Raw genomic sequence first — 7,919 nt, 5'->3', positions numbered from 1 at the left:
TCAATTCTTCAACGAATTAGAAAGGGCAATCAGCAGATTCATCTGGAATAACAAAAAACCTAGGATAGCAAAAACTCTTTTTAAGGATAAAAGAACCTCTGGTGGAATCACTATGCCAGACCTAAAGCTCTACTACAGAGCAATTGTGATAAAAACTGCATGGTATTGGTATAGTGACAGACAAATAGACCAATGGAATAGAATTGAAGACCCAGAAATGAACCCACACACCTACGGTCCCTTGTTCTTTTACAGGGGAGCTATAACCATCCAGTGGAAAAAAGACAGCGTTTTCAACAAATGGTGCTGGCACAACTGGTTGTTATCATGTAGAAAAATGCGAGTTGATCCATTTCTATCTCCTTGTACTAAGGTGAAATCTAAGTGGATTAAGGAACTTCACATAAAACCAGAGACACTGAAACTTATAGAGGAGAAAGTAGGGAAAAGCCTCGAAGATATGGGTACAGGGGAAAAATTCGTGAATAGAACAGCAATGGCTTGTGCTGTAAGATCGAGAATCTACAAATGGGACCTCATAAAATTGCAAAGCTTCTGCAAAGCAAAAGACACCGTCAATAAGACAAAAAGGCCACCAACAGATTGGGAAAGGATCTTTACCTATACCAAATCAGATAGGGGACTAATATCCAACATATATAAAGAACTCAAGTAGGTGGACTCCAGAAAATCAAATAACCTCATTAAAAAATGGGGCTCAGAGCTGAACAAAGAATTCTCACCTGAGGAATACGGAATGGCTGAGAAGCACCTGAAATAATGTTCAACATCCTTAATAATCAGGGAAATGCAAATTAAAACAATCCTGAGATTCCACTTCACTCCAGTCAGAATGGCTAAGATCAAAAATTCAGGTGACAGCAGATGCTGGCAAGGATGTGGAGAAAGAGGAACACTCCTCCATTGTTGGTGGGATTGCAAGCTTGTACAACCACTCTGGAAATCAGTCTGGCGGTTCCTCAGAAAATTGGACATAGTACTACTGGAGGATCCAGCAATACCTCTCCTGGGCATATATCCAGAAGATGTCCCAACCGGTAAGAAGGACACATGGTCCACTATGTACATAGCAGCCTTATTTATAATAGCCAGAAGCTGGAAAGAACCCAGATGTCCCTCAACAGAGGAATGGATACAGAAAATGTGGTACATTTACATAATGGAGTACTACTCAGCTATTAAAAAAATGAATTTATGAAATTCCTAGGCAAATGGATGGACCTGGAGGGGATCATCCTGAGTAAGGTAACCCAATCACAAAGGAACTCGCACAATATATACTCACTGATAAGTGGATATTAGCCCAGAAACTTAGGATACCCAAGATATAAGATACAATTTGCTAAACGCATGAAATTCAAGAAGAACGAAGACCAATGTGTGGACACTTTGCCCCTTCTTAGAAAGGGGAACAAAACACCCATGGAAGGAGTTACAGAGACAAAATTTGGAGCTGTGATGAAAGGATGGACCATCTAGTGATTGCCATATGCAGGGATCCATCCCATAATCAGCTTCCAAACGCTGACACCATTGCATATACTAGCAAGATTTTGCTGAAAGGACCCAGATATAGCTGTCTCTTGTGAGACTATGCTGGGGCCTAGCAAACACAGAAGTGGATGCTCACAGTCAGCTATTGGATGGATCACACGGCCCCCAATGGAGGAGCTAGAGAAATTACCCAAGGAGCTAAAGGGAACTGCAACCCTATAGGTGGAACAACAATATGAACTAACCAGTACCCCGGAGCTCTTGTCTCTAGCTGCATATGTATCAAAAGATGGCCTAGTTGGCCATCACTGCAAAGAGAGGCCCATTGGACTTGCAAACTTTATATGCCCCAGTACAGGGGAACCCCAGGGCCAAAAGGGGGAGTGGATGGGTAGGGGATTGGGGGCGTGGGTATGGGGGACTTTGGGATAGCATTGAAAATGTAAAGAGGAAAATACCTAATAAAAAAATAAATTAAAAAAAAGAAGAAGAAGAACGAAGACCAAAGTGTGAACACTTTGCTCCATCTTAGAATTGGGAACAAAAAACCCATGGAAAGAGTTACAGAGATAAAGTTTGGAGCTGTGACGAAAGGATGGACCATCTAAGGACTGCCATATCCAGGGATCCATCCCATAATCAGCTTCTAAACGCTGACACCATTGCATATACTAGCAAGATTTTGCTGAAAGGACCCAGATATAGCTGTCTCTTGTGAGATATTGCCAGGGCCTAGCAAACACAGAAGTGAATGCTCACAGTCAGCTATTGGATGGATCACAGGGCCCCCAATGGAGGAGCTAGAGCAAGTACCCAAGGAGTTAAAGGGATCTGCAACCCTATAGGGGGAACAACATCATGAACTAACCAGTACCCCAGAGCTCTTGACTCTAGCTGCATATGTATCAAAAGATGGCCTAGTCGGCCATCACTGGAAAGAGAGGCCCATTGGACTTGCAAACTTTATATGCCCCAGTACAGGGGAACCCCAGGGCCAAAAAGTGGGAGTGGGTGGGTAGGGGAGTGGGGGGGGGAGTGTATTGGGGATTTTTTGGATAGCATTCGAAATGTAAATGAGGAAAATACCTAATAAAAAAATTAATTCTAAGAAAAAAAAAAAAAAAGAAAGGACTCCTAAATTTGATCATGTGTATCTACAGAAATCCTATAGAAATTGTTGTCAGTGTCTAGATCCAGATGCTTTTGGAAAAAGTTTTAAATTTCAAATTAAGATTTAAGATTATGAGTTCGGGTCAGTTAAGCTCCGCTCAGTTCAGCATGCTGCGCGCCGCACTCACCACCGTCCGCTGCGGACCGCGCCTGAGCCGCTGCCACCAGCGCGGTGCCAGCCCCCAACCATCAGCCTGAGGTCTTCTGCAACCAGATCTTCATTAACAATGAGTGGCACGACGCCGTCAGCAGGAAAACATTCCCCACCGTCAACCCTTCCACAAGGGAGGTCATCTGCCAGGTGGCCGAAGGGGACAATGAGGACGTAGACAAGGCAGTGAAGGCCGCTCGTGCAGCCTTCCAGCTGGGCTCACCCTGGCGCCGCATGGATGCATCTGACCGGGGCCGGCTGTTGTACCGATTGGCAGATCTCATAGAGCGGGACCGGACCTACCTAGCGGCCTTGGAGACCCTGGACAACGGCAAGCCTTATGTCATCTCGTACCTGGTGGATTTGGACATGGTCCTGAAATGTCTCCGCTATTACGCTGGCTGGGCTGACAAGTACCATGGGAAAACCATTCCCATCGACGGCGACTTCTTCAGCTACACCCGCCATGAGCCTGTGGGCGTGTGTGGACAGATCATTCCATGGAACTTCCCACTCCTGATGCAAGCATGGAAACTGGGCCCAGCCCTGGCAACCGGGAACGTGGTGGTGATGAAGGTGGCCGAGCAGACACTGCTCACCGCGCTCTATGTGGCCAACTTGATCAAGGAGGCAGGCTTCCCCCCTGGTGTGGTCAATATCATTCCCGGATTCGGCCCTACCACCGGGGCTGCCATCGCATCCCATGAGGGTGTGGACAAAGTGGCATTCACAGGCTCCACGGAGGTTGGTCACCTAATCCAGGTGGCTGCTGGGAGCAGCAACCTCAAGAGAGTAACCCTGGAGCTGGGGGGAAAGAGTCCCAATATCATCATGTCTGACGCTGACATGGACTGGGCTGTGGAGCAGGCCCACTTTGCCCTGTTCTTCAACCAGGGCCAGTGCTGCTGCGCAGGCTCCCGGACCTTCGTGCAGGAGAATGTGTATGACGAATTCGTGGAACGCAGCGTGGCCCGGGCCAAGTATCGGGTGGTGGGGAACCCCTTCGACAGCCGGACGGAGCAGGGGCCTCAGGTGGATGAAACTCAGTTTAAGAAGATCCTCGGCTACATCAAATCGGGACAACAAGAAGGGGCGAAGCTGCTGTGTGGTGGGGGCGCTGCCGCGGACCGTGGCTACTTCATCCAGCCCACCGTGTTCGGGGACGTAAAAGACAGCATGACCATTGCCAAGGAGGAGATCTTCGGACCAGTGATGCAAATCCTCAAATTCAAGACCATCGAGGAGGTTGTGGGGCGGGCCAATGATTCTAAGTACGGGCTGGCAGCCGCCGTTTTCACAAAGGACCTGGATAAAGCCAATTACCTGTCCCAAGCTCTGCAGGCTGGCACTGTGTGGATCAACTGCTAAGATGTGTTTGGGGCCCAGTCTCCATTTGGGGGCTATAAGATGTCAGGGAGTGGCAGGGAGCTGGGCGAGTATGGCCTGCAGGCGTACACAGAAGTGAAGACGGTCACCGTCAAAGTGCCACAGAAGAACTCGTAAAGCGGCATGCCAGCTTCCTCAGCCTGCAGTTCTCAAAAACCCAACAAGATATACTGAGAAAAACCGCCACACACACTGCGCCTCCAAAGAGAAACCCCTTCACCAAAGTGTCTTGGGCCAAGAAAGTCAGAATTTGATAAACAGGGCGGGGCTGGTGGGGGGAAAGTTCCTGATAAACTGGGTAGGGGATGAAGCTCAATGCAGACTGCTCACGCATCCAGATGTGCAGGATGCTGCCTTCTACCCGCAGTCCCTAAGCAGCAAATGAGCAATAAAAATCAGCAGATCAAAAAAAAAATAAAGATTTAAGATTATATATTTTGAGTTAGTATTTTACATCAGTGGTGGGACCTGGGTCAGAACTGCATTTTCTGTATCATATTGTTTTGTACTTTTGCAGAAAGGTCAGTTGCAAATATGTAATATGTGCTGTTTACTTATGATTTTTCTATCTTGTATCACTGAATCATTATATGCAATTTCAGAATGTGTGTGTGTGTGTGTGAATATGTTCTATTTATTTAAGATTCATAAATAATGGCAATGTGGAAATGGAGGTATATTGCTTGTCAGAAAGAAAGGAGGAGCTATGTGTCAGAGCAAAGAAAGTGATAGAAAAGTATAATGTGAAAGATCCTTGGGTTAATGAAAATGTTCTCTGTATTTGCGTCTTGACTGACATTCTAGCATGTTCTTGCTAGTTATAGCCACTAAAAGATACTGAGGTATATGCAGAATCTCTTCCCATTGCTTTACAATTTCATGTGATGTTATTAACATTTTAAAGTAAAAGTATAGCTAAAACACTCATTGAAGAAGTCCATGATTATTCAATAGGGTTTACTATTTGGTTAATAATTTGGATAATAATGTTCTCCTGAAATATCAGATAAAACTGAGTTAAATATTTACCAAACTCCTCCAGAGTAGAAGCATTATAAGGTGTTACAAGTATAGAAAAAAATTTAAATGTGAACGATGTTGCATAGAATGTTAACAATCTCTTCACTAAAACTCAATTTAAAAAATCCAATACATTCATGTATACTGGATTTAATATCAATATAATAAAAATGCTTTCTAAATTTGTTAAGGGAAATAAGAAAGTCCCAGTAGAAAAGCAAAATAATAAAATGGAGAAGAGAATCAGAAAACAAGAAATGAAATTAGCAAATTATCCTGGAAATTTTCAAAATAATACAAATAACATAAATGTAAAATCCCTGAAGATATTAAATTTTATTGAAAATAGATTTTCTTTTGTTATGTAATTTACCGTGATTACAGTTCACCACCTTCATTCCCTTCTGGATACACCCATTTCTATTCTTTTTTTTTTTTTTTTTTTGCAGAACAGATATTGTATTTATTGTTTATAAACAATAGCATTTCTAATTTTTGTCTCCTTTTTTGCTTTTCTTTTTTTTTTATATATATTTTTATTACATATTTTCCTCAATTACATTTCCAATACTATCCCAAAAGTCCCCCATAGCGCCCCCCACTTCCCTACCCACCCATTCCCATTCTTTTGGCCCTGGCATTCCCCTATATTGGGGCATATAAAGTTTGCAAGTCCAATGGGCCTCTCTTTCCATTGATGGCCGACTAGACCATCTTTCGATACATATGCAGCTAGAGACAAGAGCTCCAGGGTTCTGGTTAGTACATCATGTTGTTCCAACAATAGGGTTGCAGATCCCTTTAGCTCCTTGGGTACTTTCTCTAGCTTCTCCATTGGGAGCCCTGTGATACATCCAATAGCTGACTGTGAACATCCACTCCTGTGTTTGCTAGGCCCCGGCATCGTCTCACAAGAGACAGCTATATTTGGGTCCTTTCAGCAAAATCTTGCTAGTGTATGCAATGGTGTCAGCGTTTAGAAGCTGATTATGGGACGGATCCCTGGATACAGCAGTCTCTAAATGGTCCATCCTTTCATCACAGCTCCAAGCTTTGTCTCTGTAACTCCTTCCCTGGGTGTTTTGTTCCCAATTCTAAGAAGGTGCACAGTGTCCACGCTTTGGTCTTCATTCTTCTTGAGTTTCATGCGTTTAGCAAATTGTATCTTATATCTTGGGTATCCTAAGTTTTGGGCTAATATCCACTTATCAATGAATACATATTGTGTGAGTTCTTTTGTGATTGTGTTACTTCACTCAAGATGATGCCCTCCAGGTCCATCCATTTGGCTAGGAATTTCATAAATTCATTCTTTTTAATAGCTGAGTAGTACTCCATTGTGTAAATGTACCATAATTTCTGTATCCATTCCTCTGTTGAGGGACATCTGGGTTCTTTCCAGCTTCTGGCTATTATAAATAGGGCTGCTATGAACATAGTGGAGCATGTGTCCTTTTTACCGGTTGGGACATCTTCTGGATATATGCCCAGGAGAGGTATTGCTGGATCCTCCGGTAGTACTATGTCCAATTTTCTGAGGAACCGCCAGACTGATTTCCAGAGTGGTTGTACAAGCTTGCAATCCCACCAACAATGGAGGAGTGTTCCTCTTTCTCCACATCCTCGCCAGCATCTGCTGCCACCTGAATTTTTGATCTTAGCCATTCTGACTGGTGTGAGGTGGAATCTCAGGGTTGTTTTGATTTGCATTTCCCTGATGATTAAGGATGTTGAACATTTTTTCAGGTGCTTCTCTGCCATTCGGTATTCCTCAGGTGAGAATTCTTTGTTCAGTTCTGAGCCCCATTTTTTAATGGGGTTATTTGACTTTCTGGAGTCCACCTTCTTAAGTTCTTTATATATATTGGATATTAGTCCCTTATCTGATTTAGGATAGGTGAAGATCCTTTCCCAATCTGTTGGTGGTTTTTTTGTCTTATTGATGGTGTCTTTAGCCTTGCAGAAGCTTTGTAGTTTCATGAGGTCCCACTTGTCAATTCTCGATCTTACAGCACAAGCCATTACTGTTCTATTCAGGAATTTTTCCCCTGTGCCCATATCTTCAAGGCTTTTCCCCACTTTCTCCTCTATAAGTTTCAGTGTCTCTGGTTTTATGTGAAGTTCCTTGATCCACTTAGACTTGACCTTAGTACAAGGAGATAGGAATGGATCGATTCGCATTCTTCTACATGTTAACAACCAGTTGTGCCAGCACCATTTGTTGAAAATGCTGTCTTTCTTCCACTGGATGTTTTTAGCTCCCTTGTCGAAGATCAAGTGACCATAGGTGTGTGGGTTCATTTCTGGGTCTTCAATTCTATTCCATTGGTCTATTTGTCTGTCACTATACCAGTACCAAGCAGTTTTTATCACAATTGCTCTGTAGTAGAGCTTTAGGTCCGGCATGGTGATTCCACCAGAGGTTCTTTTATCCTTGAGAAGAGTTTTTGCTATCCTAGGTTTTTTGTTATTCCAGATGAATTTGCAGATAGCACTTTCTAATTCGTTGAAGAATTGAGTTGGAATTTTGATGGGGATTGCATTGAATCTGTAGATTGCTTTTGGCAAGATAGCCATTTTTACAATGTTGATCCTGCCAATCCATGAGCATGGGAGATCTTTCCATCTTCTGAGATCTTCTATAATTTCTTTCTTCAGAGACTTGAAGTTTTTATTA

The 7,919-nt window shown here is 43.4% G+C and overlaps 1 pseudogene; it reads left to right on the top strand.

The window, feature by feature from the left end:
- The first annotated feature begins 2,766 nt into the window (after positions 1–2,766).
- On the top strand, positions 2,767–4,641 carry LOC147001923 (aldehyde dehydrogenase, mitochondrial pseudogene; annotated as a pseudogene).
- The last annotated feature ends 3,278 nt before the right edge of the window (positions 4,642–7,919 follow it).

The sequence above is a fragment of the Mus caroli genome, unplaced genomic scaffold (genome assembly GCF_978045245.1).
Source record: "Mus caroli unplaced genomic scaffold, Mus_caroli_1 scaffold_12, whole genome shotgun sequence".
Taxonomy (NCBI): Eukaryota; Metazoa; Chordata; class Mammalia; order Rodentia; family Muridae; genus Mus; species Mus caroli.
This window is presented reverse-complemented; position numbering and strand designations above follow the sequence as displayed.